This window comes from Melospiza melodia, chromosome 5, assembly GCF_035770615.1.
Source record: "Melospiza melodia melodia isolate bMelMel2 chromosome 5, bMelMel2.pri, whole genome shotgun sequence".
NCBI lineage: Eukaryota > Metazoa > Chordata > Aves > Passeriformes > Passerellidae > Melospiza > Melospiza melodia.
This window is the reverse complement of record NC_086198.1, coordinates 10,791,543-10,816,018: the sequence shown is the minus strand read 5'-3', so window position 1 is coordinate 10,816,018 and position 24,476 is coordinate 10,791,543. Positions and strand designations below refer to the sequence as shown.

The following is a 24,476-nucleotide window of genomic DNA, read 5'->3' as shown; positions in this document are numbered from 1 at the left end:
CCTGAAGGTAACAGCAGTGATAACACACCTTTTAAGAAAAAAGGGAACCCGACAGTGATAATGCCACACATCAGTGCTGAAATAGCCAAGGATAAAAAAGGTCAAACTGCCTCCTGCACTGCCCAGGTTTCTTAATGACATCAAAAGATGCTGGTACCTTTAAAGATCCTGTACACCCATTCAAAAATGCTTGTATTAAAATTATTTTTTATTAATTTACTATTATTGATAATGTTGAGATATATGTACGTGAAAAAATAAAAATATTTATATTAAAAAGAAATTGTCTAAGTAATATGTGAAGTTTATTACTAAACACTGTCCAGTCTTTTTCCTTCCCCTCTGACCCATTCTTCATTTATGGTTTAAATTTTAGCACTCTGGTGATACAGAAGATTTTTCTAAACTGCAAATTAGTTCAAGATGTTTCTTCCTTTGACACCTTCTAATGCTACCAACAGTTCTCACATTGACAATGAAATTGAAGGCTGTTCCAGTCTATAACTGGACAGTGGTTTCATGTCAGCATGAAACTGGTAATAGGGGAAGTTACTGCAGCAAAAAATCAACATCAGATTTTATAAAAATCTACATCAGATCTTGAAAATATCCCACTCATGCTCATCCTTCCAGAAATTTCATTCAATCCAAACTCACCTACACACAAATGACACATCTGTCCAAGTGGTCTTGTCAGGATCACCTGCACATGACAAAAAGGACAAGAGGCACTAGCTACCAAGTCCTCACTATTGGAGGACTGCCTTTCTTCTGTTGGGAGTTTCTAGGTTTCTTCTCAAATGGCAACAATAAACTACAGACCTACATAGCTTCCAGGAGCCATTGTGGGGAGATCTTCACACCAGAACCTTGCTTATCTCAGTCTCCATAAACCTCCATTAACCATAAACCAAGGTTAGGCTGTTTTTCCTAATTTGTTGGGCAGGCAGAAGTATTAGCACACATAATAAGTTTTTATTGACAAATTATCAGCTCTTTCAGACAGCAGGCATCCTGTTCTTGACATAAGCACTCCTCAGTCTTACTCCTGACAGTGGTGTCCCCTGAGCTGCATTCTTGAAGAGCTGATCTTCATTATCATAACCCTTTCTTTTAACCCTTCTGCTGTCTCTGGTGATTAAAGACACCATTTTTACTTCATTCATACCAACATTAATACTTCTATTACAGCTGTCCAGAAAAGATTAACAAAGTTAACCCAAGTCATCACAAACAGCTGCAGTTCTCATTCCTGGAAATCACAGCAAAGAAGCCAAAAGGTGATGAGTATCAAAGTATCTGGACAATGCTCTCAGGTGTGTGGTGTGATTCCTGGGGGTGTCCTGTGCAGGTTTGTTTAAATTCTGTTTTCTAAATGTCCATCTGCAAAGACCATTCCCCATTGTCCAGTAAATCACAGGTTTTAGTCTTTCATAATGACAAGATACCATATGGGAAGGTTTCCAAGGGATAATTAAATACCAACATACAGTATCTTTATGGATAACAGCTTACATTTTTCTTCATAAAGGAAAATTTTTCCTCATAATACTTTTACTTCCTGCTTTTACAGCATTTGTCTCCTCTGTCTTGATTTTGGCCATGGACCAGGGAGCACACAATCTGCCAGAACTTTCCACAATACCAAGACAGATATGCAGGTAATGAATCCTCTTCAGTAAAGAAAACGGTTCTGGCATCTGTGCAACAACTGTTTATCAACTGCACATACTTGCTACAGCTAAGAGGCTTCATGCTTAATGCTTTCCACTGAGAACTCAAGTTCTCAACAAATACAATTCTCTACTATCCAGTACATAACTAACAAAATTAGCAAAGAGGACTTACTATGAAGGAAGATGTTTTCCAAGCCAAAGTAATTGGAGAAAGATGAAATAGAAAATGAAGGTACGAGTAGGTAAGTCTCAATGAACATCAAATTGATTCCAAAATCCTCTCATAAGAAAATAAAAGTTGATGTGCAAAAAGCGGATTAAGCCACTTCTAGTTAGGCCCTTCAAAAAAGTTTTAAGTTAACCATTTCTATTTACTTCCTTTACAAGGTATGGTGTCAATCAAAAAATTTCCAACCTAAACATAAAACTATTCAAGGCATTCCTTTTGTTACAGAACATTTCCTAATGGGAATCACACAATGTTTCCAGGCAGAAATGCTCACAATTGTCACGTTTTGCGCCCTGAAATGGCCTCTGTCAGTTTCAAGTATTTGCAGCACCTGGCGGTTCTGCAACCCTCATAACATTTGTCACGGGACAAAACACAAAGCTTCAGCTTAAAACGTGGACTGAAAGCCAGAGAAAATAGCTTGATTTCTAACAGTCTGAATATTATGCCAAAAATAATCAGTCACTTAGCTCTACTTTAACACTGTCAAAACCAAATCCTGCTTAACATTGTAATAATGAGAGCTGTGGCGGAATATTCACTTTCTACCATCACAGAGTTCAAGACAGGAAACATTCAAATCGTCCTGAGGTGCTTGTGCCTGCTTATTCCAGACTCAAAGCTGAGGTAGGTGTTTGTCTGGTGAGGATGCCACACCAAGAGAAAGTATAACCACTTATAGCACTGAGACTTGTACGCTCCTGTGGAGTATCACACCCTTGCCCCATTTGTTACCTACCATCCTATAATTTCTGTTATAGCTGGTACTGACACAGTAGCTATACGACAGAAGGGATAACTGTCACCTAACTGCAAAAAATTGAAAACATGTTCTTTGTTGATTCAGCATTAAAAAAATATTATCTACCATGAAGTTATTTTACGTTTCCTGCCTATGAGAAAGACCAACCCTCCCAGGTCTAGTTGAGAACAAGTACTTTCATTTTGCCAGGGGAAAAAAAAAAGTTCATTTCACAACCAAAACGGCTAGTACAAGTAAAGATAATTTGTAGGTTTGTTTGTAATCCCACACCTACTGCTTAACAGTAGATTTGTCAAGGGTGTATATCTGCGTATTTAATTCTTTGGATTCATTCAACTCATATGACTATTCAGATTTTGAGGCTCCTCTGCAGTCTTCTCACTGGCTGTCTGTCTGAGCAGATGAACTAACAAAGGAATAGGTATGTGTTGTGGGAAGGCTGTGGAGACAGCATTGACTTCTAACTCCATGTATCTCATCTCATTCTAGACAGAAGCACAGAGGATAGGCTATGCCCCTGTCACAGACTGAACAAACTTGATAACCATTTAAAATGCAAAAATGGAAGTGTAGCAACTGTGTTTGACAAGGAACCCTCACCCCTGCAAGGCAAAATGTTGCATTTAATTGCTATCTGATTTTATACTTGAAAGATGCATATTTTTCACTCAGATAAAGTCCTTGCTAGAATAGATATAGTCACAAATATTTTGATATGCCTGTCTACTCGTAGATTTCTACAGCTGGAGAAAAAATTCCAGCAGTTAAACCAGTGATATTTCTGATCACAGCAATGGCTGAGGTTTACTTCAGTTTAGCACATGTTTAGCACATGCCTCTCCATTACACAAAAGACATCTGCACAGACAAGTACACCCAAACTGCTCCAGAACCAGCACTAGCTGTGTTTCATCTAATCAGGCGTGTGAAAAAGAACCAACACTTAAGCCATGCTTACAGCAACAGAGCATTATATAGCTTCTGGACTTAAGGCCGAGCACAGACAGCTCTGAACATGGGGAGGAGGGCAATGTGTTAAACTAGCCAGGCATTACAACAAGGCAGAGATCTGAAACACTGACCTTGTTAAGAGAATGCACTCTTGGGATGTTAAAACTCTAAACTGCATTTCTTCACCAGTTTCTCTTCCACTGTCTTCTCCTCCCTACCTCCATTCTTCTTTTTTCTCTGCAAGCCTTATGATTCATCAAGTTTTTCTGAGGATTGTTTGTTGTTTGGTTGAGAGTTTTTAAGTCTTAGAAGAATTAATGGGATGAGAAAACAGCTTTCTGGGAGCTCTACCCAGGATGCTTCCTTGGCCATGAATAACTAACTGGTTTTGAAAACAGCAGTGCTCTATTTCAGTTGCTGAGCAGGTGGTCCCTTAAATCTTAAAAGTTATGTCTGTTAGTTAAGTGTTCATGTAAATATTTCATTAAGCTTCCTGGCTTATAATAAGCATTGCTTAACACTATTTTATGCAACACACTGCAGAAATCATCCTACCAAGGGGAGAAAAAAGATGCATGAGATGTGAATAATTGCAGTTGGGATGGGGAAGAGGGGTTGGCAATATCAAAGGGAAAAAAAGAACATGAATTCTAAATTAAATGCGCCTGATTAGGGAAGATACATCTTGTTTCATCTCATAGCCTAGGCAAATAAGCTCACATTACCCCTATATTCTCTTTCCTATAATCTTATTCAATTATTTTCAAAAATTTCCCTTCAATTACTTTACAAGTAACTTAAGAAAGTCCAGGATATGCTTTTCTACAACACCTTACCATAAATTAATTTATTTCTGTAACATCCTTTGTCATCACAAAAAATTATTAATCTCTTTGTGTTGCAAAGCAATAAAGATAAAAGGTCTTAACCATGAGTAACTTTTAGCTGTTGAGATGTTAACAGTCTCTCCAGTTGAATTTCTGTGAAGCTGAGGGATCCTCTCAGGTTTACTGCTGCTCTCCCAGAATACTACCACTTAAACACTACCAGAAGTTGCCTACTTTCTCTGTCAATTTTGCAAGCCATCATCTGTTTTATTTCCTGGCATTCCCCCCTTGGCAAGTGATTTAAATCACCCCAAGATGCAAATAACACACAGGATATTAATTACACTTTAAACAGCATTTCTATTCTCATTTTTATTTTTTTAGCATTGAGAAAGGAAACCTTTCCCTCAGAATTTTAATGATCATGTTCTCAGATGTCTCTTATTTTATTTGTTCCTTCATGAAACAGAGAACCTATCCTATTATTAGCATAAAAAGCCACATGGCCTGTCACAATTCTTACAAGGTTGTCAGCACAGAAGAATGGCCTTGCAGTAACTAAGTTTTCTACACTTCAGCAGTATTATTGTAGAGATGGTGGGGCAAAAAGCTGTAATTTAGAGATCCAAAATAGGCTTCAATTCTTATTTAACTAGAGGTGAAATGGAAAAGCATTATCTGGAGAAAAAAAAAAAAATCTGTTTTTTGTTTTACCGTTTCCAGTAAAGCACCCGTGCTCTCTCTGCACGTTGGAATTAATGCAGCAAGAACTGTGACACTTGCACAAGGAACTGCAGCCACTCTAAAGCAGGAAGCACCACGATGGACCTGCACAGCCAACAGCAGCAAAGCATGGACAAACATCCAGCTCTGGAATGACTGCTCCAAGGGAGTAACAGCAGGTGAGAGCAGAAATCTCTTTTGAACCTGCTAAACCAAAAGGTACTTATTGTAACATAGCATTATTTCCTGAATAACACTGAATGTTGCTAAACATAGACAGGACACCTGGCTCAGAAATATCTCCAGACACTAGTGGGTAGAGCTGGTACAGTCTCCACAGCAAGCAAGCACTAAAAGGCCTTTGGCTTCAGAAGCAATCATCCAATTCTTCTACAGATTAGCTCCTGATTTCCAGATTGGGCAGAAAAGGAGAGAATGACAGCACAAAAATATACATCTTCATATAAATAAATAAAATCTAGAAAAAAGAAAATATTAATAAAAAGAAATAAAATCTTATAAAAAACTAGCTCCAGCTTCAAACAGTTGTGGGTAAAGAAGCCATAAGCCATGTAAGCCACATCTCCAGGGTAACATTTAGCTGCCTAACTACAAAAAACACTTTCCCCCATTGTGCATTCAGCATGAAGGTTAGAGCTCTACAGATAAAAATGTCATACATCTCTGATTTATCCCCAGCACATCAGAATTCTGAGCAATGGTTCTACAGAAAGAGGACAGAAAAGTATGGGAAAAGGCGTTATACGCAGCTGTAATACATACATACACCAAAGAAACTGCAGAGTAAATGGGGTCTGCTGTAATAGCCAAAGTAGGGAACAGTGCAAAGGTGTTACTACCCCTGAAGAAGAACTGATCAAATGTGATCAAGAACTCAAATCAAATGGACATTTTGTCTGCACTGCTGTCACAATAGCACCTCAGCCTGGCTTCAGCTGGGCACACCTGCCTGTCTGCCTTCACATCTCAAATCACAGAGGCAGTGCTGCTCTTCTGAACTAGCTCCTTGTCATCCTCTCTCATTAGTATCATCTGACTCACATTCTACCAGATCATTTCTTATTTTATTTCTTAGCACATCACTTGTCTAGCCTAGACTCTGAATATCACCTCCTCATTGTACAACCTGACTTCTCAGGTTTCAAGCATTCATCTCTTTGGGTTTGTTCCCTTTCGTATCATTTTCTCCTCCCTGTTTTGTTTCCTCAGGACTTTTACTTCCAGGCAGCTTTCTCTCCCAGAGCTCCTGGGCAGCAGGCAGTGTCAGTTTGGCTGCTCACACCCTCATCTCCCACAGCCTGAATGACTCACATTTGTGATTTCAGAGTAATCCTCTTTTGGTCCAGCCATTAAATGTTGCAGAAGCTTCAGCCAATAATGTCTGAGTCTTCCAAGCACAAGAACAGGTGTTTTTGAAGTCTACTATTTTCCACAAGCAAATAAATCTTCTGAGGAAGGGGAGAAAATCATTCCTTGGACAAGAATCAGTCTATTTTATTTCAAGGCCCCTATACTGAAGCAGCAGAGTCTGTGAGTTTGCAAAAGCATTTGACAGTTATCTTCTGCCTGCCAGCTCAGCTCTCTAACCTTGCTGAAACCTTCAAAAATTTCTACTCCAAAGGCTGGCAGACATCACAGAGGGAGTTTAAAGCCCAGCAAAGGTGTAAGTAACAATGACCAATGTCTTACATCAAGAAGAGCTTCTTTAAAGAGATGATTAGAGTAAAAGAAGGGTATTCATAATTTATCACCCCACACTCTTCAACTATCATTTCAACTATCTACTTCAGAACTTTTACCCAAGAAAACTCCTTTCTAGATTTTTAGCAATTTAAAATTTCTACATGTTGAAATCACCTGCATAGGGAAAATGTCACTACGTCCAAATTGTTTTCACTTTGTTGTAACTGGTGTTGAAACTGGTTGCTTCTGTTTGAAAAACTTTTCTCCATACCACCATGGAGAGAGACACACACCTGCTGTTAAATATACTTTTATGATATTGGTGCATTCACTTTTTTTGAATATTGTTTTAGGAAAACAACTACAGAAAGTAGTGCCCATGCTCCATGAATTTAGTTTCTTGCTCTGACAGGCATCTTATTATCTTTATGGAACCTTCTTCAGAAATCTCCTAGACGTTATTTTAATGCAGTAAGATATGGCTTGATACAAAATTTCTTCAATTGGGAGGTTGTTCTATTGATTAGAAACCCTACTCCAATTTCTAGAATTTATACACATGGTTATTTGCTCTCCTATCAGCGTTATTATGCTGATAGGAGAGCAAATTCCAGGTAATACTTTCCTTGTGATTATCCCCACACATTTACAGAGTACTTACTCTAAAAAATTCAACTTGCCAAAGAAGTCAAGCTTCCAAATAATGACATGATGCAAGTCAAAAAAGGTTGACAGTGTATTTTGTTTCTTAAAAACAAAATTTATCTTATTTAGAGTTTAGTGATGAAAACAGCTATATAAGCACAGCTGAGGCAAAGGGGCCTTTGATCTGTCACATTTCCTTATAGTACCGCTCTCCTTGCTAAACTCCTAATGCCTTTTTCTAATATTCTTTTACCATTATGCACAGAAATATCCCTTCCTATAAAAGCAGTTTAAGAACTTGATTAACACTGACGTCAAAACCGTAATCCTGCAGTTCCTTGGATTAGTTTTTGCCCCTTTAAAGAAAAAAAGCACAATTCCCTGTTAATGCCTAATTAGTTAGACACCTCACTTCACAGCCAATCTGCATTCAAGCTCCATGTTAATTTCCATTTCCATGCTTCTATTCCTTTTCCTGTAGGCAACAGGAATCACTTGGTGCAAAACATGGCACTCAATTAAGGTTTTAGACAAACCTAGACTTGTACTGTTTCCCAATCCCACTCCTGGAAACACCTCTGATGAACTTTGTGCTCCCATCCCCAGTATTCTTTGCAGGGTTTAATTCAGCTTGCCAGTTCCTCTGTGCAGAGGCCTGTCTTCAGTCCTAAGGCACTGAAAAATCCTGTTGCAATGAGGAACGCAATCATTCTTTCATGAACTCAAGTGTATCTTAATGGCAGCTTTTCAGAACACACATATGTTTAATTGTGGTTCAAAAAGATGTAATTATAGTATAGACTTCAGAAGTCATCTAAGCTCCGAAAGGCATATACAGGAATGCTGGTGGCAATTCTGGGGAAAAAAAATTAGTTCTATTCCATTAGGTACAACATCACCACAGGCAATCAAAAGCACTCCCTCAGATTTGTTTTGTAACAATTACCATTACCTGGATTCCTCACAGATGTTTAAGTAGTGTTGTAACCTGTGTTGGAGCTTATTGCTACTGACTAGTTCCTTAGCTGAACAATATACCCTTTCAAGTCATAAAACAAAAATTTAACTTGACTAGATTTCACAGGTCATACATTATATTTAGCATTCCACAGCCTAAAGCCAAACAAGGAGGAAAGAAGCATGTGCTTTATAACATTACATATTTTTCATTCCTATATGTTATTTAACAAAGAATTTTCATCCCAATTTTACTCTTTAAAATTTGCATAGCAAATGAAGATGGTTTTATATGGTTAAGACTATATGATGAAAGCTCATTTGCACCCAACAACAGAGCACAGAGAGACAGTGTCAAGTGGGGAAGCACAAATTATATTTTGCCCATCTTCTTCCAGGCCCACCACAAGAGCCATCAGCCCATTAAGGGGCTCTCTCAACGAGAGAGGACCACAGGGCTGCAGAATGGCACAAATTAGGGGACAGAAAAGCATGGAAAAAGGCAGGGACACAAATTAAGGGACTTGAAGGAAGAGGGGGAGGCCCCATCCAGACTCTTCTCAGGGCAGTCCCAAGGAGGACCTCGGTCACACTGTTCAGTTTTGAAACCCATCACGAGTGCTCACAGATGTGGGACACACTATGGGACGTGAGGGAGGGGCATTTGGGGATTGCACAGGACTTGTTATGAGATGTTTACCGGGGAAACCAAAGGCAGGAATGGATTTAAAGGATTTGGGAAAGAGCAAGCATGAGGTAATCGAGGAGTAAGTAGATAAAAAGGGCCAGTTGCATGCAAATATTCTGGTTGCTGGTTCAACTGCCTGGTTATGTGCTGTCCTGACCAGCTTATTACAGTCTGTCCTGTATGCTTATTAAACCCTTTCCAGCTCTTTTCTGGGTGAGCGGCTCTGCTCATTCTGCGTATGTGCACAGGGATGTGAGTGCAGCAACTCCTGCCTGCCAACCAGCAGAGAGACTGGGGTGAGTGGCTGAAGGTGCCAGGCTGAGCGGGGCCATGGGAACAGCTGTGTGCAGGGCAGCACGTGGAGCAGGTGTGGGAGCACATCCCCCGTGTCTGTGCACTGGCAGGGTGTGCTCTGCCAGGCTGCTGGATGCAACTAGGGCATGAACCTGTGGCAGCCTCACCTCTCTCAGCCTGCAGAACCAGCCTGGCATTTTCCCTTAGCTAAAGGGGGAAAAAAAGAGGTTTGAAAATTTCAACACAACATGTTTAAAACAAAATTTCCTGTTCCACACACAGTGATCATCATCCTTCATTCCATATCTTGATTCTACTTCTTTTTCCACTCTGGTCATTTCACCTACTTATATCAATCTGCTCTTATCTAAAATATTTTCTCTCCTCCTTTTCACTTCTACCCCATACCATCACAGATTTTAGCAGCTGGTTTTCCTTTAGCTTGCTTATATCTTTCTCCATTTCCAAAACCCTTACCTCTGTCTTCCCCTCATTTTTTTTTACTCTTCCTCTTTGAATTCCTCGACCACCCTTTCAGTAGGGATAAAATCTGCCCCTTTCACATTCTGTCATTCTCTTCAGCATTCTTTCTGCTTGCCAAAACTCCTTCTGTGTAACACTGCCTTCCACGCTCTTTCAAAGCAAAACACATGCATTTGAAGTCCTCTTGTTCATAGTTAAATAAAACACAGCTATTTTCAAACACTTACAGACTGAACAGGGTTTGCATTAGGACTTTTTCACAGGAGGACACAATAGAATCAGCAGACTATTACTACGAATGCTGCTCAAAAGGAACAAAAAAAAAAAAAGGAAAAAAGTTATTCACAAAGTGCTGTTCATGTAACAAACTTACCAAGAAAACACTCAGTTTATCTACAACCTGTTTTCCTCCTCCCCTCTGTGAGATTCCAGAAGGACAGAAAATGACAGAACTTAATTTCTCAGGCTTCGCTCTTCCTTAAGTTGTCCACCTTACCAACTTCAGCATATCCTTATAAAATTGCAGAGTTGAATTCAGTTCTTCACTCTAGAAGGACTTTATCAAAGAGCTTTTATCTTTTTGATGCATTCTGCCTCCAGTGGACAGTCAGTCCCTTCCTCCCAGCTCCACAGAATACTGCATCCCACCAGCTGTGGAGACCAGCATTTGAGAAGCTTTTGGAGGTGGCATTAATTTTGCCTTTTTGCAGGTATGTCACCTTCCAGCCAACACCTCATATCATCTTTTAGGACTTCCACTAACCTAAGGCACTGATGTTACTGTTTGATTTTTAAGGAGGTATTACACAAACAAGGAAATTTCACAGTAAACATTTTCAATCCTCTACAGTTATGTTTATCAACTTTATGGAAAAGCATCTGTCTCCACAAAAACCCATATCCATCAGCTGGCTCTTTAATGGCCATTTACCCACACAGAGAGCCAGCACAGGCAAGGACAATTTGATACAATCACCACATAAATAAATTTTCTACAAGACACTGAAATTATTAGTACTCGCCAGAGAAACAACTTGGTAGCATCAGCTGACCTGTGCTTGGCAGACAGAACTTAAATAGGTCACACCACTGTGAGGAGATAGTGGACACCTTTTCAAGTCAGCTCTTAGAAGCTGTGCTTTAGGTTTCTCTCCAAAGAAGCAGCATAGACCCTCTGAGCCTAAAGCAGCAATGAGGTAAACTAGCACATTTGTCACCAGAAGCCAGGAGAGCAATGTGCCTGCATTCATAGATTACATGGCAAGGATTGATGCCAGTTTCACGTACTAGAAATGCTGAAGTACAAGGTCTTCCTTTGGGAAGCGTAATCATCCCTTTCTGATGATGACCCAAGACCAGGGAAGCATGATTAGATTTCCTCAGCCTGCCTCTGATCAAGGGTTTTTCCTCCTTTACTCCAGAGTCAATGGCTGCCTCTGTACTCAGCCAACCCCAAAAACCAGAGATCTGGAGCTCAGCCCATGTCCTCTTGTTACAGAAAAAAGGCACCAACTCACAGTTTCCAGCAATACACCAGGATTAAAACTGCTTTCCATGTTATTCTTCCAGTCTCCTTCCATCACACTTATTAAGTCCTACAATGTCTTACACCAAACTTTCACCACATAGAATATCCTCAGTTGGAAGGGACACATCAGGATGATCAAGTCCAACTTCTGTCTCTGCAGAGGACACCCCAAGAGTCACACTGTGTGCCTAAGAGCCCTGGCAGGCTTGGGGCTGTGACTGCTTTCCTGGGAAGCCTATTCCAGTGTCCAACCATCATCTGGGTGAAAACACCTTCTCCTAATACGTTGTCATCTTATCGCAGGGGTTCCGCACTGTTGTCTCCTATCGCAAAAGTTTCATACCTTCTTGATGTTTCCTTGTGGCCTGCTCCTCCAAGCACTGACTCTTTCCTCTTCACAAAGCAGCCAACTGACTCCAGCTCCCTTCTCAACCAGCCACCCCACTCTTTTATAGCACTCTTCTTCTCACAGGTTACAGCTGTGGCCTGTTAAAGTCAGGCCTGTTCCTAATCTTTGATAATTGGCCCAGCTGCAACTCCTTAGGGGTGAGATTACTTTCCACAGTATCTTCTTATATTCTATCCCCCTACACTAATATGCAACCTAAACCTCCTCTGACATAGCTGTAAGCCATTCATCCAGGTCTCTGTCACCAAAGAGAAGAGACCAATGCCTGACCCTCACTCTGCTTCCTATAATGAGGAAGTTTTAGAAAGCATGTAACACATGCACACCCTGTCCTGGCAGAAGATAGCTCCAAAAGTTCATTTCCACACTGGCAAGAAATCTTATGACAGTCCCTATTTTATTGCTACCTTATCTCATGCCAAAATTTTGTCCCTTAGGTTAGGTATGTGTTTAACTTGGTTCATGTTAGATCAGTTTAACTTCTGAAGCCAGTTATTAGTAATTGGCTTCTGCTTTGCACTTGTCCTCCATGCTAAACAAGTCCCTTGGTCCTTAACATCGCTGGTACTTTTTTTTTTTTTTTCTCCATCTGGAAAAGACTTCAGAGAAGACAACCTTGGGGAAGGGAGAGAGAAACTTATCTTCTATGAGAAGTCATCAAGCCATCACAGCATCAACTCCACTCCATGGAGGCCAAGGAAGCTGCTCCCATGACAGCAAAGATGGCCTGGCCTTCCTTCACTGTGCTTTTGTTTGCAATGTCTTCTCTGCTTTAGAGAGCCAACAGGCAGAATCTGGAAAATTGGGATTAGTGAGCTACTGACGTCAAAAACATTTTCACTCAATGACCCAGAACAACCAAAAGAACTCGGTCCGGCACAGAAGCTGCCTCCTGCATTTCCTCAGCAGCAGACCTAACCACAGAATGCCACAAGGATTACATTTCTACAAGTTCCTGCAGAACTTGGTGCCATTTCCCTTCCGCAGTGCATCCCCCCAAGAGCTGTGTAACACAGCATGAAGTAAAAAACAAAATAATGTAATACAAGGGAGTAGTTAATTGTAATACTTCTAAAGATGTGGGGGAAAAAAAAGAGAAACTGTTCCTATAAGAAAAACAGAAAGCCTTAGAGGAAATCAGCCAGTGACCACTACCTTGGACAAATGTTGTTCCAAATCACAAATGAAACAAGCCTCTGGTTTTCAGAGTGGGAAAGTCTCCGGCTGAATAGCTTAGAAGTAACTAAACTTCTCACTGTTCTAAAGTAGTTTTTGAAGTACACTGCCCACTATTTTGATACAATCAAATTGAATGTAACATTTTTGCAGAAACCACATTTGACATTTAATTTTGTCTACTTGAAAGTCAACTTGGAGGTACAAATGGACCAAACTTGGATTTCAGTTGCTGGTGGGCAACTGGAGAAACATTCCCAGCACATCAAACCCTTCCTGACCTTTCCAGACTTAAGTTATGTATTTTATTCTACTGAAATCTGAGGGTTTGGACTACCATTCTTCTTCAACAAAGCACAACCATGCTGCTCCCAATGAAACAAAGTCAACTTGATATCATGCAGTTTGCCTTTGCAAAAATGCACTCAGTTGTGACTAAGATGGAAGTTCTACCTCACCCCAAAGCATAAAGGGGGTTCAGCCAAGCCCGTACAGGGCAGCAGCTAACAAGCTGAGGTTTCCCACTGTGCTCTACCTCCTACCACTGCCCCAAAGCAAGCAGGCTCACGTGCCAGAGGCACAGGTATAGATGGGTCAGTTCTGGAAGTCATTCTTGTGAAGAAATTTGGCAATGGACAAGCAAACTTAACGGGACAAAATCCAGGCAGGAACATTAGAATTCTTCCTAAAAATGAGGACACGAGGTACTAGAAAGCTTTCAATGCCTTGAAAACCACACTCCCCATGAAAAAACATTTGTTTTATAAGATTATAAAACAGCCATAAATATATTATCTTCACTGCAAAATTAGAAACTTTGTTTTTCAATAGTCACCCGCTCTGAAATTAACTTTACAGCCATCCACAGCTCAGCACTATGAAAGTCTCTCACAGTACAGAACAAGACTTACCTTGTACACCAGTTCTAAAACCAACAGGACAGCACTGTGGCAGTACAATTACCAAAAGCACCTTTAATGCCTCCGCATCCCAAAAATCATTCCATAGAAGAAAAGTTATAAGCTGTATGGAAATACCCAAAGGAGCAGTGAAATTACACTGAATAATGCAATATTATCAAACTCCCCACTATTTCTAAATTATGAAACTCTAATCTAACTAATGAGATTTAAGTTTCAGTGTATGCCTGGTTGCCAATGAATTTGGGGGGGGGGGGGGTAGGAAAGGCATTGAACCATCGAAATGGCACAGAAAATAACCTAAAGTTAGCTTACTACTCATTATTGCTTTAACTGTATCATTAAGTCTACTTTTTAAATAGGTGTTTATCCCTCTTTCCTGAAGAATCTGATATAAATTGCTCTAATATCACACACTTGCCTGGAACAAAATCTCCTTTTCAATTACCAATGAATTGGAAAAATACTACCCAGCAGAAGAGAGATCTTTTTTTCTGGCCTGTGATCACTCCGTTCACTTCAAAGAAATGCACCTCATTAACCCTGATAATTAACAAGGTTATTCTCATCACATTAAAGGTTTAAGTTCCTCTATTAAGTCATTATTTGAATTTGCACTGCTATTAAGATGATGAGACTGTTCTGGATTTAATTTCATATAACAAGATGTTTCTCTTTACAGATCCTAACTTTTTTTTCAAGTCAAAGCATATAATTTCATTGTCTTGTATGCTACACTGAATCACAGAATGAGTTAGGTTGGAAGGAACATGGATCCTCTAGTTCCAACCCCATGCCACAGGCAGGGACACAACCAGCACATCTACTGGACTAAGAAATGTATTACATACACACAAAAAAACTCCAAACAAAATCAAAACTGAAAAACTAGAAGGGGAAAGGCAGCAATGCAAACAAGCAGCAAAAACAGCAAACAGGCATCTGGCAGCAGCATGGCTGTGGCAGCAGAAACCAGTGAGAACTGAAAAGGGAGAAGAGGACCAAAATTACAAGGAGATGCATATGGCCTGGGAAAAGGCTACCAGCAGATTAATCTACTCCTAGCTGGACCATTCCAGTAGAAACTCTTTAGTCCACAGACTAAAGAGACACTTCCAATTCCCATGATGTCCCTCACCATGGCAGAGGGATGATCCATAAGATGATCCATAAGATCCTTTACAACCCAAATCCCTCCATGATTCCATACTTCCATGTAACAACACATGTTTGGGGCATTTTGCTCTTAGGCTGTATGGACAGCAGTCTAGCCAGTAAAGTCTTCTAAATACCTATTAAATGCTTTAATTTTTGCACATAGGTATTCCTAGTATGGAAACCTGCCCGACCCACAAGAGAAAAGCCAATTGTCTAAGTCAGACAGTTATTCTGAGAATATTAAAAATTGCAGAAGCCACTATCAACATCCCACATCAAATTTAAAAAACACAGATGATGGTTCACCTCATTATCCATGCTGGCATCATATTAGTTCATGTGCTCTGTCATTAACAGACATATGGAAAATCATAACATGAAAAATTTGATCACAATTACTTAGAGATTTGACTACATAGGTTCCAATGGCAGCATACCTGACACAAGGGCACTCAAGCACCTTGAATGCAAATATCTAGTGGTGGCTAATTAACATCAAAGGTTTTGCACACAATTTTTTTTTTTGCACAGAATTCAGTCCCTATGGAGTAATAACAACAGCAATATCCTTTAAATGTCAGAAGAGACAAGAAAACTTTCTGCCACAACATGACTATTATCACAGTGCTGACTCAGCCAAATACTGAAAACAAACAAGTTCATAGAGTCAAGGTCAGCTGTCAGTCTACAGGAGAGCTCTGAGCACGGCAAGTTTGCCCCATCCATGCACCTTAAAAGGGTGTCACTCATTTAGCTTTGCATTTTCCAGAACTTCATTTTTTGTACTTTAAAGCACCCATTACTAAATCTTGTCACAAGTGCTTAGCGGTGTACAACAAATAACAAACTCTTCCCTTAAAGAGTGTCAAGAGTGCTGTGAAATATTCAGAATACAGATACTGTAAGTCTTATCAGCACAACAACTCCCTCAGGAATTACTAATTTGCAAATTTCTCAAACCCCTAACAGGGTTTTAAAATGTTGCCTAAAATACAGCTGGGTACACATGTATGAGCCATAGATTGATCCTTTTTTTTAAGTCAAAGGCTAGTAACTGTTCTTCAGCTGAATGAACTCTGAAGTATACACATGAGATTAATAGAGGACATAATGGAGGATGATATTTAACCACCATGACAGCTTCATGTAAGTTTGGATGAGACTTTTGGTCAATAATATTCGACAGCAGCAGAGCTGTCACCATTACAGGAATCACCAAACAGAGCCCTGTACATGGTTGGAGCACTGAGAAATCCACCCGAGTGCTCACAGGTTATCCACATCTTTGTTAGTCAACACTTCGAGTTTTCCTTCTCAAATTGTGATTTTCCCATTGAAACCAACGACCCTTGAACAACAAACATGTGAGTTTCATTGCCATTAGTTAGTTTATTTCCTCACTCTAATATAAGATAAACATAATCATCTCATCCCCCACACCCTACAGAATCAGGAACAGAACCCCAAACAGAAGTGTTTGTTTTTCAACATGAATTACAAAGAGCTTAAAATTTTCCCCTTTTTTTTAAATAAACACTGAAAATAACCAGAATGGCTTTGGCATTGCTTTAATCACTTTAAACTTAAAGACAGGAACTCTAATTAAAATCGGGAACTCTAGCTATAAGAAACAGCTAATTAGCTCCCAACTTTTTAATGAAGTGCTGTGGCAGAGTACATATTAGCTGATCAGTATTAAAAAGGAAATGCTTTGCAAGATAAGCTCGTTCTCTCAGGTAGTACATCACTTTGTCTACTTACTTCAGTCCATGCACAGTCAGAGGGATTTAAGAAAACACACAACAATAACTATCAGATTTACACATCTCCATACACTCTCAATAAATGAACTTTGCAGGATTTAGAACTGAGAAAGAGAAACACGAGGCAGTCCACTACCGTTCCGCTAGGCAATGAAGACAATTTAAATTGCATTAAAGCACAAGATTGGGTTTCCTTCTTCTTAATTGCTCCTAGCCACAAGTTGCAAATACAAGAAAGAGTAAGACAGGGAAGAAGTGAGAGAAGGCATTTGATGCTTGTGTGCTCAAGAAGTCTGGACGAAATAGATGGGGGAGAGGAAAAGTGAGAACTGCCAGATGAGGAGAAACCTTGTCCAGATAGTCTCAGCAAGATTTACCGACAGCGGCGGGAACCTGAACAACTCCGTACACATTTCCACAGCTTTCACTGTCTCGCTTTGCAAGGACTGGTACTTTATCCACCTTCCCACACACAGAGCATCACCTAAACAAGAAATTACTTAAAATACGATTACAAACAAAGACCAAGTTCGCCTGCGCTCCCACGCCAGGGTTTTCTAACCTGGGTTCCCTCTTGTCGCGGAATGCCACACTTACTCGGAAATCCCTGATCGTTAGAGCGGCATTTAGGGTGGTGCCAAGTGAAGGAGGGTGTGAAATCGCCCCCGAGAGCCCGGGCTGGCCGGGGCCGCCGCCGTCCAAGCGCCAGCCCCACGGAGCTGCCGGGAACCTTCCCCCGCTGCCCGCAGCCGGCACCGGCCGAGGGGACGGCGGCAGCAGCGCCGTCTCCCGCGATGCGCTTCTCCCGCGAAAAGCCCCGAAACAACAAGAACAACACCAAAAAAAAAAAAAAAATCAACCAACCAAACAAACGAACAACCAAACCAAATCCACCGAAAAAAAAAAAAGAAATTATTTTCAAAAAATAAAATTTAAAAAAAAAGGCAGCGCCCGTCCCCGCCGGGACCCCGCAGGTGCGGAGCCGACCCCGCTCTCACCGGTGCCGGGGCGAGCCCGGGTGCCGCAGGGAGCCCGCCCAGCCGGCTGCCGGCCCGCCGGGTCCGGCCGCGCCCCCCGCCCCATCCCGCGCCCGCCCGGCGCGGCACCGCCGCCGCGACACGCCCCCGCCACGCCCCATGACGTCACCCCGAGACCACGCCCCCCGTGCGGACAGCGGCGATGCCGCACCCCCGGTACCGCTCCGGACTCGGTCCCGGTCCCGCCCCGGCCCCGGCGGAACCGCAGGGAAGCCGCAGCGTGCCATGCCGGAGCATCCGCCCCCTCCCCTCCGCTCCTCTCCCCCGCTTTCTGCTTTTCCTTAAAAACCAGTTTGTTGCGAGTATAGAAACGGTGCCTCCCCTCGCCCGGTGGAATCCCCGGGTGAGGGGAGGCAAGGGGCTTATTTGCGTGTTTATTTCTCTCCGCATTAAAAAGCAGAGTGGTCTCCCCTTCCCCTGGGAGAGCTGTGCAGAAATGGCATCTGTCAGCCTTTGGTTCAGCACGGAGAATGGGGCGGGGGACAGGAGGGGGCACAGGACAACATGTATCTTCATTGCTTGGAGTCCGCGCTGTGCCCTGAGTCTCATTTCACGTTTGAAAAGGAGTCTGAGTTTAAACGTCTTAGCTTAACAAACTAAGGTGCTGAGGCTGCGGTCCAGAGGGGGGTTGTCAAAATAAAATAAAATGAAACAATCAGTACAGACCAAATTTCCACAATAGATCTAGCTGTTTACCTATCTTGATAAAGGCGTCATCATTAAATCAACGATTCCAGGCTGATTTAAATAATGCCTCAATGTCTTAGGAGACAGAAAGAGCAGAAAGGACACAAAGACTTTTTTTTTTTTTTTTTTTTTAAACTAGCTGTACTCAATTGACACATCTTGAAATTAAAGACAACCTCAGCCTGAGCTGCAGTGTGGAGGGAGTGGTAGTACAAGCCTCAGGCTTCTCCAGACAGGTCCACTGTAAGTATTGAAGACCATCAAGTCTTTCCGTAAGGGCAGGTGTCTAAACAAGCATCACCTTCATCATGATCAAAACATTAAGCAGATACCTCTGTGTTATGGAGCTCACTCAAGCAGATTAAACTACTTTTCCTCTTTTTCTGGGTCATGATGTATGACCTGCAGATCAAAACGTGAGAGGTTTTCTAAAGTTATGTCTGCTTGTTATGTATTTCTTCTTTTCTGATAAATAATTAAAAGGAAAAAAAGCTGCTCAAAATTCTCTCACCTTCTGGCACTAGTTTAAAAATTCTCTTAATTCTCAGCTATACACAGGTACATTCATTCGTTGCAATTTTTATCTTGCCTTATTCATCTTTTTTTTCTTACTGAGATTTCACCTATTCAGGCTTCTAATAGCAATTTCTTTATCCTGAAAATAAAATTGAAAATGGAGTTAGAGCAGCCTCAATTACTGCTGTTTTCCCTCACCATCTTAACACACTTTCATGACTGCTCACCACATCAAAATTACATCCCTTCCTCCCTTCCAAAGAAAGTATTTGGATGTTGTTGCTTGTTATCTGCAGAATGATTTTTGATAAAACTGGATCATTAAGAACACATTTGCAGGAATGAAGACTCTCCTTCCACAAAAGGCTTCCACCCACCTAGGACCCTGAAGTCCCAGGCAGGGGCAGTAGTTTGAAACCTTTGCTCATTGCTCTGCCTGAGTAGATTCGTCACCAGGGTCTAGTAAAGGCTACTGATCTCATGCGTCCCGTGGAACACAAAATTTAAAAGACAAAAAACACCTCAAACTTACACAGATAATTGATACTGAGTGAATAATGAGGCTGCTACCAGCTGAAAACCAAGGGGCAGGCTGACATTTGAACAGTAATGTTTAACTGGAAAGAAGATGTGCACCAAAGAGAAGATGCATAGTAGGCAATTAATTCAGGGAAGTTAATATAAAAAGATGAGCTCAGTTTGCCATTGCAGAGCAATTTCTTCAGAGTGAATGCCTCAGGAGAGCAGAGCATCAGTCAGTTGGAGTTGCAATTGCTGCTCCTGTATCACTTAACACGAGTAGAAACACTTGTTTACAGGGCACTGCAGCTTTCTCTGGCAAAATTTTTAGGCTCCTTCATATCTTAAGCACTTTAGCAACTCTGTAACTACAGCTGCTGTGATTCCATATGGCTAAAACAACCAAGAACCACACACCAGAGTAATTGATTATGACCAAACATGTCTGAGTTCGTTGGTTACCATACCTAGAATTTTCTCCTTGGACACCAATATGCTGTCTATTTGAAACCAGTATATATAGAGTTTTAAAGAGATATTAAAGTTGAGGAAGAGTTTGTGCTGAAGAAGGTCCTGAAAGCAGTTCCATGAGTTCAGAACCATGGAGTTTAAATACAAGAGTAAACTTTTCTGGTTTAATCCTTTCAAATGTTAAAATATTGTATTTACAAACATTTTCTATGTTTCTATGAGGACATGGTAAGCAAAAGAAAGAATAAATCATGGTATGCGCATTATTTAAGGCAAAATATACAATTATGGAATTGAAGTAGGAAAAGTTACAATGAGCAGTTAATTACAATTTTTGCAATAGAATTCAAATTTACATAACAATAGCCAATAGCTTTCCCAAAGATAGTAATAAATTTGAGTCAGATCTTGCAGGCTTGATTCATGAAATGAAAGACAGCAACAAAACAATTTTTTCTATTAAAAAAATAACAAACTCCATCGTGTGAAAATAACAAACATCATGGTGAGAGCTGTTTCCATACTCACAGAATGTGGTAGGCTGCCAGGTCACAGCTCAGTATCATAGCTCACCAAAAGTGACACTTCTTTCAGGTATTCCCAAGCCTCCCAACATTAATAAATATATGACTGATGCGATGAGCAAAATCAGTTTACTTATTAGAGTGCCAACAAATCTGGATGTTCTATAAATTCATATGTATATCCCCTCCCCCAGCTGTCACCAGTCACTGGTGTCCTCACAAGAGTAGCAAGGGCTGAACTCAGTCTGGAGGAGAGAAAATGAAGGGTAAACCCTTCAGCAGAGATATGGCAACACTAACTCAAGCCAGCTGCAAAATACAGAGAGTGAAGCAGTTACCCCGCAGGCAAAGATTTAGAGTCCTCTTGATTTCCATTTATTCTAGTTTCAATAAGTTGAAAACAGCTATCTTGGTAACCAGGTCTACTTTCCAGGAGAACATCTCAAAATGAGAAGGAGTTACCTAATGCTTTCTCAGAGCTGACCACACCCTGGTAGTTAGGCTAAAATGAGAAACACATCTTTTAATCCCTTCAGGCAGAAAAAGGAATTGAAGTTTAACATTTAGATTGGACAAGCATGTTAGTCACAAAGATAACAGATAAAAAGAGAGAAAAACTCATCCTGATGTTTAGTGAATATACAACAACTTTGCAACATCATCATTTTCATTACTTTTTAATTTTTAGAAAAAATTCAGGAATTTACTTTTAGAAAAATAAAGTCTCGTTTCTATTGTAATTACTTTTGCATTGAAGATTTTCTTCAAGACTAAATGAATAAGATGTCTTTGTTCACGTTGAAGGTCTTACTGGACTTTGGACAAAAGCTAAGCATGGTGAAACAGTGCTAGAAATCCGTATCCCCAAGACCAGGAAAAAGGTGTTTGTTAAACCAAAAACCCTCAGCCTAGAAGCCAGCCACTTATTCCAGCTTTACTGGATTGCTCCCCTAGCCTGCTGTTTACCATGCTGAGGGTCTTTAAAGCATGAGTTACATGTATTCAGAAGAAGAGGGAGGTAAGAGAGAAGGCAGAAAGGTGGAGCTATTGCACATCCAAATTCATGTCATGTTTCCTTTTACACATTCACCTGCAGAAAAGCATATTGCCCATTGCCTGAGCTCACCATGTTAACAGGGAATGTCCAATTGCCCGGATGATAATATTAAGGCATAACTCTGGTTTCTCACTTTGACCTTGATTACTGATCATTATTGAGCCAGTTTTACTTTGACCAATTATGCAAGTGCTGTCCTCATGTGTGTGATGGCCATCATAGCCCTATGCCTGAGAGGGATTGATGGGTTTCTTCATAATACTTCTTGGAATAGTGACATCTCTACACAATGTGTTTTTAATACAAAGAATTAATTGTGGGTTTAATACAAAGAATTAATTAATTATCTTTTTCATAAATAAGCTTTCTAAATGTTATGAATTTTTTTCTATTTCATCCTAACACTAGCTCCTTCCTTGTCTTTCTTGTTGAAACAATACAAACCAGTACTCATGTTGGTACATGGAATAGTGATACAGTGAGCTCTTAACAGCATCTGGTTTTATTAACTTTGTATAACCCAGACATTTGTTTTCCCTCATTCTACAAATGTCTGCTGAGAGCCTAAGGGCCAAAATGCAAAAAACATTTCTTTGTTGTGAAATAAATCACTTCAAACCGAGGACTAGAGGATATCTGGCTGTAAGGAAATATTTGACATGTAGTAATTCAAGGTCTGCTCTGAAGAGGACTGAGTCATCTTTGTTGTGCTAATATAAAACCTGTACCTTATGTAGTTCTATAGGTGAAGGTGTTACCTGCTGAAGTGGCCTTATTAGCAATTTGAAAAGCATTTCAATAAGAAGATACACTATGAATATTCACTTACTACTGGAACACAGCACACATAAATCCACATATGTAAGGATTTTCTAACAAGAAAACTGTCTTGGTAATGTACAATCATGAGTGTGAAACATCACATCTCCTGCTAGCTGCCTTCCTCTTTTATCCTTGAAATACCATGCCTACAAGCACTGCACTTCAAATTGCCTCTCATATGATTTTAACTCAGACCTACATATCTTCATGTTCTATACATGATGTGCAGATGTTGCACTGCCTCCCCACTAACCAGTGTGTGGAATATCTGTTGCTCCCATTTAAGAAGGCATGAGACTTCTTTATCCCTCAGACTGTTCCTGCTGCCAGTGTGTTCTCTGCTCTCATTCCAGAATTCTCATTACAAATATTACACCAAGTGTTTTCTTCTCTGAGCTCTTACTGCCAGATTGCAAATATAATGGTGTTTTGGTAGCTCACTCAAGATGACCAATTCTATGAAAACACTGAACATATCAGCAAAAAGGTATAAAAAAAGCTCCCACCAAAAACAAGTACTAAAATTTATTTTTAAAAAAGAGACTGAGCAAAACATTGCTATGAGGTAAACACACTTTGGTGTGCTGTTTTCCATCTTGTGAACTTTCACTCCATGATACACTTCCTAATGTTTCTTTTCTTCACAAATAAAATAAAGAGCAAATAAAAATGAACAGATTTTACAAAACTGAAAAAAAATTAGTTATCATGACAATCCAGGATGAAAGTTCTGTTCCTGAGCAACATTTATGATCTAATAGAAAGGGTAAATGAGGTATTATCAAAGCTACTGGTAAGTGTTGTCATGTCTTGGTTTCTTGGTAAGGTACATATCAAGTATCCTGTACTCATTTTTGCCCATGGGGTTGTTTCTCCTCTACATCATATTTAGCAGTCTAAGGGGAAGAGTTGAACTATGATTCAGAAGAGTGGCCTCAATTAATGCAACAGATTGAAGGGTACTGTCTAGTCAGTCATTTTATTTTTTTAATAAATAGAGAGTTTTAATTATCAAGATTTCTGAATGCACTGATTTGAAACAGAGTTAATGAAGTTCAGTAATAAATGTGGCAGTGGTTCAACAAGATTCAACAGCGAGCTGGATTATTTACTGCATAGAGGACAGGGTTAGACAAAGCTGAGACCCTTCCATTGAGTCATGAGGTTCAGAAAGGACCCCCTTGAGTTCTAAATGCCCTCATAGGGAGGAGTCTAGGTGCAGATGGATCCACTTCTAATCCCAGACTTGGTCAGCGATTTATGACTAAAGGATTGTATATGCACAATTTATCCTTTTCGTCACTCAGCTAAGATTTCTAAGTTCAGCACGCTATGAATCACTTACCAAGACACTGTTGCAGCAAGGAATCCCTCAGCCTCAGGGAGCACCTTGGGAATCATTCGTGCTCAAGGGTAGTTCCTGTTGTACAACACACCACCATGCAGAGCAGCTCAGGAGGCTATGGGCTCCACTATTCACGGAGTAAAAGAGAATGATTTACAATCATACATGCATACCAAAAAGACATCTAGGTCATCATTCCAGACAGCCCTTGGCCCCACACCCAAACTATCAAGGATGTGGCAGCTTGTGTATTCTCTAATGCTTAACTGTAGACTTCCACAGCAGCTCTATTGGTTTCATTCTTCATATTAAATCAGAGCAAGCATTTCCAGTCCCTATAAAAAGTGCATTTTACAACCACATCTTATTCTAGAATTCATCAACAGCAGTTCTTTTGTTGAGACAATAAATTAATGCTCTACAGGACCTTCATAACTCATTATAGATTGTCATTATGCTGGAGCTGCTGAACACTTGCATGCCCAAATTTCATCTGCAAATGTCACATCTACCTTGTTCTTTCAGGCACTTTCATTATCAGGATTAAATCTCTATTTGGATACTCCAGTTTCCCACTCATTCAGATGTGGAAGACCAATTCCAC

The 24,476-nt window shown here is 40.4% G+C and overlaps 1 protein-coding gene across 6 annotated transcripts in view; it reads right to left on the bottom strand.

Moving 5' to 3' along the window:
- Positions 1 to 17,945, bottom strand: part of MARCHF1 (membrane associated ring-CH-type finger 1) — a 222,755-nt gene extending 204,810 nt beyond the window's left edge. For 2 of the 6 annotated variants that reach the window (XM_063156268.1, XM_063156269.1), the window contains exon 1: positions 17,893 to 17,945. The gene's annotated coding sequence lies outside the window, so the exon portion shown is untranslated. The other 4 variants (XM_063156270.1, XM_063156267.1, XM_063156265.1 and 1 more) reach the window with 4 other exon arrangements.
- Positions 17,946 to 24,476: the final 6,531 nt, after the last annotated feature.